Source organism: Dioscorea cayenensis, chromosome 13 (genome assembly GCF_009730915.1).
Source record: "Dioscorea cayenensis subsp. rotundata cultivar TDr96_F1 chromosome 13, TDr96_F1_v2_PseudoChromosome.rev07_lg8_w22 25.fasta, whole genome shotgun sequence".
Classification (NCBI taxonomy): Eukaryota; Viridiplantae; Streptophyta; class Magnoliopsida; order Dioscoreales; family Dioscoreaceae; genus Dioscorea; species Dioscorea cayenensis.
Window position 1 is genome coordinate 686,610 of NC_052483.1, and position 13,382 is coordinate 699,991.

The window sequence follows — 13,382 nt, forward strand, 5'->3', positions numbered from 1 at the left end:
CTGAATTCAAGTAGTGGATAATAGAGCAAAGTAACTGAAGCTATTCTCGTATTAAGCTTACTTGAAACATTGACTAGAAGACTGAATTTAAAGACAACAAAGTAATGTGCTTCACCAGCAAGGTAGCACACAAAAGGTACATAAGGACAAAAGGTGAAGAACAGAAACCTTAATTAAAAACAGCTAACATCCAATCACATTGCAGCTTCTCCATCCAATCAGCCGCTGGTCTATACCAAGAAGATCAGAGTAGCAGACTCTTCAATGAATAGTCAACATCCTAGTTCAGAGCAACATTCTCAACACACTCCCTTGCTCAGAACTCTTTGACACCCAGCTTTTCACGGAAGAATTCAAACTTGTGCTTTGGCAGAGCCTTTGTAAAAACATCAGCAACTTGTTCGTTTGTTCCACACTGCATTATGATAATTTGATCATCCTTTATGAGTTCTTGTGTGAAATGATAACGGGTGTCGATATACTTTGTTCTCCCATGCATGACTGGGTTTTTAGCTATCTGTATTGTTGCCTTGTTGTCACAGAAGATATCAGTTGGACAATTCTGTTTCACATCTAAGTCTTCCATGAGACGACGCAACCAAACTGCTTCACAGGATGCTGAGGTAATTGAAATGTATTCTGCCTCGGTGCTTGACAACGCAGTGATAGGTTGTTTCTTTGAGCACCAAGCCACAGCATCGGATCCCAGTGAGAAAATCCACCCTGTGGTACTTTTTCGATCATTTTGACATCCTCCCCAGTCGCTATCTGAATAGCCCATCAACTTGAATTCTTCATTCTTCATGTACTAAATGCCATAACTGACTGTCCCACTCACATATCTCAAAATTATTTTAACTGCTCCTAAATGGTGCATGCTTGGAGCTTGCATAAACTGGGACACAACTAATACAGCATACATCAAGTCCGATCGTGTATGAGTGAGGTAGAGCAATCCTCCAACAATCTTTCTATATTTTGAAGGTTTAGCTTTACCTGAACTATCCTGCAAGTGGAGCCGTTCATTGGAGTTCATTGGTGTACTAACTGGTTTGCAGTGCTACATTCCAGTTTTGCTGAGAAGGTCTTCAGCATATTTGCGTTGTGATACAAATACAGACCCATTCAGCTGCTTCACTTCCAAGCCAAGGAAGTATCTCATGGGACCCAAGTCCGTCATCTCAAAAGTCTTTAACATTGTATCTTTGAACTCTCTTAACATCTCTTCTGAAGACCCCATATAAATTATGTCATCTACGTACAAGCACAGAAGTAGAGTGTCTTCATCTCCTTGACACTTTTGGTAGACAGTGGGCTCGTTAGCACTGCGCACAAATCCCATTTGTATAAAATGGTCATCAACACGGCTGTACCAAGCTCTGAGGGCTTGGCGAAGTCCATACAGGGCCTTGCGGAGCTTGTATACCTGATCTTCCTTTCCCTTGATAATAAAACCTTCTGGCTGCATTACGAAGACCTCTTCATGTAATTCGCCATTTAGGAATATGGTCTTGACGTCGAGCTGATAAATACACCATTTCCTTTGTGCTCCAATGGCTAGGAAAAGACGAACAGTCTCCAATCGGGCTACCGGCGCAAATACTTCTTCAAAGTATATTCCCTCTCGCTGCACATATCCTTTGGCGACAACTCGCGCTTTCTTCTTCAGCAATGTTCCGTCTGGATTGAACTTGGACTTAAAGATCCATTTCAACTCCCAAGTTTTGTTCTTGTGGATTGCTGTCATCTCCTCTTTCATAGCAGCAACCCAATCTTCATTCTTCACCGCTTCTTCAAATGTTGTTGGGTCCGCAGCTGTCAAGGCAAAAGAACATGCATTGTAAATATCAGTCAGGTCTCGATAACTGGCCGGAGCTTCCTCGCCTTCAAGTGTGGTGTTTGAGATTTGAGAAATTCCTCTGGAATGTGCATGTGCTGTTTCTGACCATTGATTAGATGAGATCAATGGTGGAGATCCATCTGTTTGACCTCCAGCGAACATTCTCTCCACGTCATCACATGACACAGAAGTTGGTGCAGACTTGTCATTAGTTCTCATCCAATCCCAGTGCTTGTCTCCATAAAAACAAACATTTCTGCTGATGTGGACCTGCTTCGTGTAGGGCTCTATCAGCTTATAGGCTTTTGATCTTTCGCAGTACCCAATGAAAACACAGGGTTGCGATTTTGCATCAAACTTCATTCACTGTGAATCAACCAATCGATATGCCAAACACCCGAAGATTCTTAGGTGATCAACATGTGGTTTTGACCCAGTCAACGCCTCATATGGTGTCAACGACTCCAATGCTTTTGTTGGTGAACGATTGAGTATATACACAGCGGTGGCAATAGCATCTCCCCAGCATTCTGACGGCATCATCATCCCTTTCGAGAGGTCCGGCTATTTTCAATAATCGTTCCTGCTTTTTTTCCGCTTTCAGTAACGCTATTTTGTCGTGGTGTTCGCGAGCCGCCACCGATGATAAATCCTCAAGCCTCGCGGAACTCCTTGAACTCCCGAGATGTAAACTCACCCCGCGATCGGTGTGCGAGAGATTTTAGCGACAAAGACAACTACTTTTCTAGCTTTAGTTTGAATATTTTAAACTGATGCAATGCTTCAGACTTTCTTTGCAAAAAAAAATACCCAGCTATACCTGGTACAATCATCGGTTAGGAGGAAAAAATACCGATTACCAACAAGTGATGGAGTTTGTATTGGCCCCATAAGATCTCCATGTACAAGCTCCAATGGGACAGTGGCACGCCTTGCCTGTCCCTATGGAAACACCATTCGTGCTTGCTTTCCCATCGAGCAAGCTTCACAGGGGCTTGATTTTGTTATAGGAGGCAAACCTTGCACCAAATGATGTTCAAAGAGATTCTTCAAACTCTTCTCGTTGAGATGGCCGTATCTCTTGTGCCAAAGATCAGTTATCCCCATGTCTCCTTTCACAACGTTTGCAGTTCCTACATCATTAGCATCAAGCGGGAATAATCTATGAGAAGTTATACAGATGCATGCAATCTTATTCTTGGTTGCTGAATTCCGGATGGTGCACTTTCCACCAGAGAACTCCAGATCATGTCCAGATGCCATTAGATGTCCCACGCTTAGCAGGTTGTGCGTCAAGTTAGGGACAAACTGAACATCATTCAAGATGGTGGTTTTGCCATAACTAGAGCAAAGTGTAACCTTGCCAACTCCTTTAACTTGAAGAACTTTTCCATCTCCAAGTCTAATGGACTAGTTTGGTGTAGATTCAATGCATTGGAATAGCTTCTCCTCTCCTGACATATGATTCGAGCATCCGCTGTCAATCAACCAAGTTCCACCACCTTCGTTTGTTGAAGAGTTCTCATTGCACGCCATGAATACGACTCCTTCTTCTTCTTTTTCTTTTCCTTTCGCCTCCTCTGTTACATTTGCTTCCTTGTTTTTGTACCAACATTGTGCTTTAACATGTCCATATTTCTTGCATATAAAACACTGGACACCTTTGTTTTGTTTGTTGGCATCCATCGAGTGATTTGCTTCAAAGCTTCTTCCGCGTCCTCGTCCGCGACCTCTAAAGAAACTGCATCCACGTCCTCTGCCTCCGCGATGACTGTGTTCTCCAAAAGGAGAGCTCCCCGCGACGTAGAGCTTTTGTCTTCTCGTGTTCACCATTAATGTTGAGTATGGACTCATGGCTCTTCAAGGATACAATCGAAATGATCAATGGTAAGTGTGGCGAGATTTTTTGCTTCTATTATCGAGTGTACCACCTGTGAGAATCTCGGAGACAAGCTTCTTAGAATCTTCGTCACCACTGCCTTCTGTGGGAGCTCCTCTCCCATCATCCGGATCCGATATACCACATCTAGGATCCTGGTACCAAAGTCATGAACATTCTCACCCGACTTCAATTTTACTCCGTCGAACTCCCAGTGAAGAGAGTGCACCTTGACAGTGTTGGTGTCTGAATCTCCTTGGAACTCCGTCTTGATAATGTCCCAAGCCTCCTTGGATGTCTTGGCCTCAGAGATCCTTATGAGAACTCTTGGATCAAGGGCCTGCTGAATGAGGAAGAGAGCTTTTGCATCCTTCTTTACACTCTCATTAATTCGAGTTCCATCTCCCTCCTCGCTGAAGCCTTTTTCAACGAGGTTCCACAAGTCCTTTGATCGAAACATCGTCTTCATCATCAAGCTACATAGGTTATAGTTTTCTCCAGCAAAGAATGGTACATTCGCCTCTCTAGCAGATGAAGAGGAACCAGCCATGTCCAGTTCTCTGATACCACTGTTAGACAAAAGAAGGAGATAATACTATGTATATTTCACAGGATTGTTCTGAATTCAGGTAGTGGATAATAGAGCAAAGTAACTAAAGCTATTCTCGCATTAAGCTTACTTGAAATGTTGACTAGAAGACTGAATTTAAAGACAACAAAGTAATGTGCTTCACCAGCAAGGTAGCACACAAAAGGTACATAAGGACAAAAGGTGAAGAACAGAAACCTTAATTAAAAACGGCTAACATCCAATCACATTACAGCTTCTCCATCCAATCAGCCGCTGGTCTATACCAAGAAGATCAGAGTAGCAGACTCTTCAATGAATAGTCAACATCCTAGTTCAGAGCAACATTCTCAACACAGTCAAACCCTCGGGTATGTATGCTTAACTGGACAATTCATTGACAATGACTGGAGATTGCACCGGAGAATACTCAACTTTATTATGGTATATATCTTCTCCCTGCTGGGAATTAAGCAACAATCTCAATAGATTGTAAATAAATAAACAATCCCCAAGCTTGCTAGATGAAGGAGAGCAACCTAACAAGACCAAAATTACAATCACACAAGACACCAAATTTTACGTGGAAAACCCTTAAATCAAGGGTGAAAAACCACGGGTCAATCTTGACTAATCCAAGCTCCACTATGACCAAATTTAGGGTACAAGAGAGTCTCAAGAATGATCATAAATCAGAAAAAAAATACAACTTGACCAAAACAATAGCTAAAACAAGCTATATTGGAAACAAAAGCAATATTTTGTAGCTTCTGTTCTGACCCTCATATCTTGAACTAGGAAAAGCCAAATCACAAACTGTCTAGTGGAAATCAAGCTCTGCAAGTCCCGAACGTGCCCACCAAGTTTTAGCTCAATCGGACATCGTTTGACCCTCCAAACACCAGCTTGAATTTGATGCCCCTGTCAAATTCGAACCCTACGAAAATCTGCCGTTTTTATCTTTACGGCTGTTATTTCCCCAGATTTTTCACTCTCTTAACCCTAATATGATGGAAAACACTTAATAAAGTGAACCCTAATGGGCTTGTACCATTTGGGCTTTTCTCCACATAGGACGGGAGCCCAATACCCAACATATCTCCCCCTCACGACTATGTGGAGGTGACCGCCATCCAGGCGATCATACAACAAACCTCAAACTTCCCTCTTGGCAAAGTCTTTTTCAACATGTCGAGCACCATTGTCATCCCAGATGAACTTTAGCCAACTCCAACAATTTCGCGATCCAATGCATCTCGTATCCAATGATACCCTCACATCAATGTGTTTTGAGCGGAATGAAAGGTTTGATTCTTGGCAAGATAAACCGCGACTCGTGACTATCACAATATAAGATGTACCTCTCTTGTGTATAGCCAAGCTCAAGCAAGAACTTTTTAAGCCAAAGAAATTCCTTGCAGGCTTCTGTGATGGCAATGAACTCTGCCTCAGTTGTGGATAATGCAACACACTTTTGCAATCTAGACTGCCAAGCCACAACTCCCCCGCAAACTTGATCAAATACCCAAGTGGACTTTCTAGAATCAACGTCTCGACCATATCGAATCTGTAGTAACCGAGCAAGCACAAGCTTCTCACCACCAAAACAAAGATTTAAGTCTGAAGTTCTCTTAAGATACCTCATAATCCATTTCACTGCATTCCAATGCTCTCTACCTGGATTTGAGAGAAATCTGCTAACATTGCTAACAGTATAAGCAATGTCAGGTCTAGTACACACCATGGCATACATTAAACTCCAACAGCAGATGCATAAGGAACACTTTCCATGTCAACCTTCTCGGTCTCAATTGAAGGACTCTGACTAACACTCAGTTTGAAATGTGCAACTAGAGGAGTGCTTACAGACTTAGACATTCCCATGTTGAACCTCTCCAGCACCTTCTCAATATATTTCTTTTGAGACATCCAAAGCTTCTTCTCTTTTCTATCACGCACAATACTAATACCCAATATCTGCTTTGCTAATCCCAAATCTTTCATAGCAAATGAGTTGTCGAGTTGCTTCTTTTAACTCGTCAATTTTTAGAAAAATCTTTCCCAACAATAAGTATGTCATCAACATACAATAGCAAGATAATAAAATCACCATCAAACGAACTTGCTTTACAAAAGACACAATGATCGAAGTAGTCTTTTTATAGCCTTGCTCAATCATAACCGATTCAAACTTCTTATACTATTGTCGTGGAGCTTGTTTCAAGCCATACAAACTTTTTTTCAACAGACACACATGATTTTCTTTGCCTTGCACCCTGAAACCCTCAGGTTGTTCCATATAAATTTTCTCCTCCAAATTACCATGGAGAAATGCAGTTTTGACATCCATTTGCTCAACTTCCAAATCTAGAGTTGCAGCTAAACCCAACACAGTTCTAATAGATGTCATTTTCACAACAGGTGAGAAAATCTCATCAAAGTCGATCCCCTTTCTTTGACTAAAACCTTTCACCACCAATCTAGCTTTATATCTAGGAGATGCTAAATTTCCTTCATATTTCACCCTGTAAATCCATCTATTCTTTAAGGCCCTTTTGCCTTTACGCAACTTGACTATATCAAATGTATGATTGTCATCTAAGGATTTCATTTCATCTTCCATTACATGAATCAATTTCTATCACTTTCTATGGCCTCTTTTGTAATTCTCTGGTTCTCCCCATGATCAAGGTCACATACTCATCGGATGGATATCACGGTGGACACATGTCTCTCTCTCATTAGACCTTCTAAGTGGAACTTGAGGTGGATCTTCGAGGTTCATCTTCATGTTGCTTTCGAGTTGTATCTGCACATCCATTCTTGGAACATCTAATTCATCTCCAAGCTGCTGATCATCATTATGAACATCAATATCAACTGTCTCTAGATTTGGTGTAACATGAGCGGCTCTGCATTAATTAACTCATAAGTCTTCAAGGGATCTTTACGCCCCACCTTATCAATGTCATCAAGCATTTGGTTTTCCATGAATACCACATCACGGCTTCTAACCAGCTTCTTCTTCACTGGATCATACAATCTATACCCAAACTCATCATTATGACCATAGCCCACGAAGATACACTGTCTAGTCTTCTCATCAAGCTTAGACCTCTCATTTTTGGAATATGAAAAATGTTTTTGCAGACCAAAAAGCTCTTAAGTGGTCATAGGAAACATCCTTTTCCAAAACCATACTTTATCTGGCACATCACCTTTCAAGGCCACAACAGGACTAAGATTGATCACATATCGTCTGCGCACACAATGCCTCACCCCAAAACATTTGAGGTAACTTTGCTTTCGAAAGCATGCATCTAACTCTTTCCATCAATGTTACTTCATTCTCTGCCTCGGACCATTAGTGAGGAGTTTTTGGGAGGTGTCTTCTCGTGGGTCTCGATTCCGTGTTGTCTACGATATGCATCAAAAGATCCACTAATACTCACCACTCGTTATCACTCCCGATACATTTGAGCTTCTTACCGGATCTGTCTTTCAACCAAGGCATGGTATTCCTACGAATTTTTCAATCACCTGATCTTTGGTCTTCAAAGCATAGACCCAAAGTTTCCTGGAATGATCATCAATGAATGTTAGAAAATATAAGGCGCCACCATAAGATTTTACCTTTATAGGTCCACAAACATCTGAATGTACTAACTCAAGCAACTCGACTTCCTTGAAGAGGATGCTTCTTAAAAGGTTACCATGCTTTGTTTTTCCCGCCATACGGTGAGAACATCTCTCTAACTCTCGCATTCTTCAATCACGGAAGCACATTCTTTTTAGCCAAGCTAGACAGTCCTTTTTCACTAATATGACCAAGTCTTTTGTGCCACAAGTAAGATGCCTCCATATCTACTGCATTCACATCATCACTAGGAACAACACCTTTCAACCAATACAACTTAGAATCTTTATTTCCACGGGCTACAACCATGTTTCCTTTGGTAAATTTTCATTTTCCACCACCAAAGCGAGTTGTCATATCCAGTCATCATCAAGTCTGCTAGCCCGAAAATAAAATTCAAGCAAACATCAGGAGCATACCTTACATCTTTTAGAAGTAGCTTCATACCCATGGTAGTTTGTAGACACACATCTCCAATACCAGCCACCTTTGCAATGCCATTGTTACCCATCTTCAATGAGCCAAAATCTCCAGATTTGAAAGATGTGAAGAATTCCTTCCTTGGCGTCACATGCAAAGTAGCACCACTATCCACAACCCAGCTTAACTCATCGGATACAATGTTGATTATATCGGTCTCGATGAGTAAAGACCAAATCATCGAAGTAGCGATGAGATCTGAGAATCACCATCTTGATCCTTCTTCTCACGCTTGCCCTTTCCCTTGTTTTCTCGCTTCCATTTGAAACAATTCCTTTTTATGTGCCCCCATTTTGTGACAATAATGGCATTCAACATCCTTGTGTCCGGACTTGGACTTGCTATCGCTTTTTATCTCTACCTTTTCGATTTCTATGAAGATTTCTCCCCGATCTTCATGAGCGAGAACCTCCGTTGAGAAGAAGAACATTGAACCTTCTTTTCTCATCTCCTCATTAAGAGTACTACTCTTACCTGACTTTAGAGACACCACACCACCGGAGCGAAATTTATTATTGAGACCCGAAATGTCTCCCATGTCTCGGTAGTGTGTTCAACGACGAAAGTCCAAGAATTTCATCCTCAAATTTAATACTCATCCCCGACAAACCCGATCGAAAGCCCCTAAAAACATTCAAGTGATCCGATATGGAAGTTCCCTCTTTATATCTCAAATTCATCATGGAATTCAACAAAATCTGACTTGTTGTTTCCCGACTTTGAAGCATACAAAGACTCAATCTTCTCCCACAATTTTTGGCTTGGATCTCATTAGCAATATGATTGTAAAACATTATCATCAACATATTGCCGAATAAACCCATCAAACTTGTTGATCCGCAAATGCCCATTCTTCATCGATTTTTGAATCTGGCTTCTTTCAGACAAACACACGTAAGTGCATATTTTTGACAAAACAACAAATTTTTTTCATTTTTCCCTTTCCAAAGATGATAATTGCTTCCATTCAAAACTAATCATCCCCATCTTTGTATTTGCCTCCATCTTTCAAGCAAGAAAACCACTATGATCACAAAGATTGAGAACCTAGCTCTGATACCACTCTGATGGGAATTAAGCAACAATCTCAATAGATTGTAAACAAATAAACAATCCCGACATTTGCTGAGATGAATGAGGCAACCTAACAAGACCAAAATTGCAATCACACAAAAACACCAAATTTTTACGTGAAAACCCCTTAAATCAAGGGTGAAAAAAACCACGGGTCGATCTTGACCAATCCAAGCTCCACTATGATCAAATTCAAGGTACAAGAGAGTCTCAAGAATGAGCATAAATCAGAAAAAAAAAATACAACTTTACCAAAATAATAGCTAAGACAAGCTATATTGGAAACAAAAGCAATATTCTGTAGCTTCTGTTCTGACCCTCATATCTTGAGCTAGGAGAAACCAAGAGCCACCAAGTATCTACCAAGCTTAAACTTTCTTGAATTATCCACAATCAAATATTTGGAGTCTAATCATCAAAATTGCTTAAATCTTCCTAAACACTATAGTATGATCCTTTACATCTTTTTGCTTGTAGCATTACATCAATGGAGCTTAATTCACCTTCCAAGTACATAATGATTCTCTAAATTGACCATTAATTCACTAAAATCAATACAAATGAACACACGAAGATGTCAAATATATCATTCAGAGCCTCTTCTTAGTTTCAAGAAAACCAAAGAAAAGTATCGAATTACAAGAATTTTGCTCCTCAAAAAAAATTTCAATCATTATCTTGCCACTCAAAGTACCAAATACTACCCAACAAAACAAGCAAAGGGCAGGAACATGCACACATTAACCTCTGGGAAATTTTTTTTTTATAGCAATATTTAACTTGTCAAACATCATAATTCCTCTTCAAATAAATTTAGACTCACCAACCTACAATGTGATCAAGTTCCATAATATTCTTAGCCTATCTCAAATTATAGCATCAACATGAAATTCACCAAATTTTTGTACATTTAAACTTCAGCCTGCTTTTACCAAATCATGAATATCATCCAACACATACATCCAATTATAGAGAAATTTTATAGACATGTGGCTAAGATCACAACAAATGTTCTTTGTATTCTGTACTTTGGCCAATTCAACCTCGAAAATCATAAAAATACAATTCTTTTATCATGTCTTGCACAATAACAACATCCAAGAAGGGTCTACTTAAGCGAACATATTTCATCGGTTGTAAATCCAATAACTTCAAAAATTTACAGGTGATTAGCTATGGAAAAGTGATAAAATTTTCTAGTTGTAACCTTCTCCAAATTCTATTTCTAAGTCTTTGAATTTAGGGCATAATTTCAGGAAACTCAAATCAAAATCTTGAAAGTCACAATTCTTATGCTTCAATATACAACCATACAAGAGCTTAACTCTAATCATTTTTTTTTCTAATCATACTAAAAATTTGAAATCCTTTTATTCTCTTCAGACCAAATGGCCAAGTCAAATAAAATAAAACACAATACAATCCTACAAGATCCGATCACAAATTTCAACAAAAGTAAGAGTTTTTCATCAATTCAAAATATCAAAATCAAACACTCAAATCCTTACATGCAACTTCCGACAACGAAATGAAAAGAGAAAAATGATTATCGAACACACTAATATTATCAAAATTTTACTAAAGCTCTGATACCACTAAATTTGTCACGCCCCGAACCCAGTTTTATGGAATCGGGACGCTGACAAACGGCCGTACACCTACAAGGCCGAAACCAAGTAGGCATACAAGGCCTCAAATCCTAATCCAAAACAGAACAATGAATCAAACTCAGTGGATTGTAATAAAAATATAAACTTATTCAAATAAAACCTAGGCCCACAACAATCGGGACTTATTACAAGCTAAATAAAACGGCGATGGCCCAACGATCCTTGCTAAGCTATCTGCCACTGACCTCTACTCCTGATCTGAAAAAAAATATCAACAAAATTTATGAGCTTGACAGCCCAGTAAGCACCCACTAAAAATATAGGGATCAATTATACAAAATCATAATTTATCAAAATGAGAAAATCGGAAACCAGAATTATTTCAAGCAAACAAAGATATCAAAACTGAGCATATAGGTCCCCCAAACAACTATTGCCAAAACAAAATCACAAAATTCATATATTTACCCTCGGTGACCCGAGACAAAATTTATCAAAAACCATATTTTTTTACCCTCGATGACACGAGCCAAAAATTATCAAAGGTCGATATTCTTCACCGACGGCAAAGCGATGGGAAAGTATAGTTTCTATAACAAAATACATGTCGATCACGTGCCAGTTGTTTAACCCTCCCAATGATGAGGGTTATTGCATAGTTAATTGGGGACTAGTTTCTATGTCAAAATACGGCATATTCACAAAACGATGAACTAACAAAAATTCAAAATAAGCAAAGTACAAGAATTTTACAGAATAACATGATCCCAATTTTTGTCATATCAAAAATACACCAGTTAATGGAATACAAACATGAACAGTATAATAAATAAATAATTCAAAAATATATATGTCAAAAATAATCAGTAATTTTTCTTTTAAAAAAATTCCAAAAGTTCACAAAACTTGAATTTTCAAGTATATACATATAATAGGGTTTATATGTGAGATACTTACCTGATTAACGCCCAAAAATACTCTCAAACCTTACACCTTTGGCATGTCCTATATTTGGGAAGAGATCCTATTAGCTTTAAATAGCAAAATCGAGGCTAACAAACAATAGCATATTAAAAAGATTTTCAAAAGGGTACAAATGCAAAAATTTCAAACTATTATTCTACACCCCCAAATATTGATTATTGTGAGGGTACAATAGCAATTACCCACTCTAAGAGTCAAATCAATAATTCCAACATGATCAATGAGTACTAAAACCCTCAAAACTTCACTCACACTTTTCCAAATCATAAATTTAAAAATTATGGGAATAATAGACACCTAACACTATAACATAGCCGAAATTCACATAATTTAGAGTACTACTCAATTTATAACATTCAATTGAATCTCTAACTATTTCTGCAAAATTATAATTCAGACATATACTATTAAAATATGCATATCTCTTAACCTACAACTCCAAACTTAATGAAATTTTACTGACAATCAGACAACTCAAAAATTAACGACTTTCTTATTTTTCACCTTATCTAATTCAATATCTATTATCATCAAAATTGGCCATGATTCTTCAAGTTCTGTACAGAAATATCATCCGAGACAATTATACTAAAAATGCTATATCTCACAGACTACAGATGCAATAAATCTGAAATTTTGCAGGTATTTAGGTAACATCAAAATATACAACTTTCATATTTTACTCTCCTCCAAATTCTTCATCTAAGATCTCTAAAATTGGAGAGGGATTTCTGCTATTGTCAAAAACGAAAATCTGAAACCTCTCAAATTAAATCAACTAACAATTCCTTTCTCATGGCGAAAGATTATACCTCAATCAACTATACTTCACATTACATCAAATATATCATGCAAAATCTCATCCTTGAGATGTGATTAAATCTATACAAGCATCACGGTCAAAGATCCTAAGAATATGCTTAGGTGCATACATCAAAAGAGAAACAAAACTCCTTCAAATTACAAATTGGGAACAAACCCTAGAAACTCAAGGGCTAAATCTAAGGATTAAAGGTGAATCACAAATAAGAACAAATTTTAGGGTTTCAGAAAGAAAGAAATCTAGAGCCAACCGACATCAATAATAATCATTAATTATGCAACAAGCTCAAAGATCCTACCTTGAAAGAAGCAAAACAACTCTCAATAAGAAGATCCACTCGTCCTTGCCGCCGGCACCACCATGAAGTAAAGGAAAAGAGGGCTAGGGTTTTTTTTTTTTATAAGAGGTCATGGCGGTGGAGCTGCAATCATATCGTGATATTTGGTAACCGTAAGGATAAGAACAAGGGTTTTAAAATCTTATAAAT

The 13,382-nt window shown here is 38.6% G+C and overlaps 1 long non-coding RNA gene across 1 annotated transcript; it reads right to left on the reverse strand.

Moving 5' to 3' along the window:
- Nucleotides 1-11,136: 11,136 nt before the first annotated feature.
- On the reverse strand, nt 11,137-12,088 carry LOC120274443. Its single transcript, XR_005540932.1, has 3 exons — nt 12,046-12,088; nt 11,278-11,346; nt 11,137-11,177 (listed from the first exon to the last, which is right to left on the reverse strand). It is a non-coding gene; the product is annotated as an uncharacterized LOC120274443 (long non-coding RNA).
- Between the last annotated feature and the right edge of the window lie 1,294 nt (nt 12,089-13,382).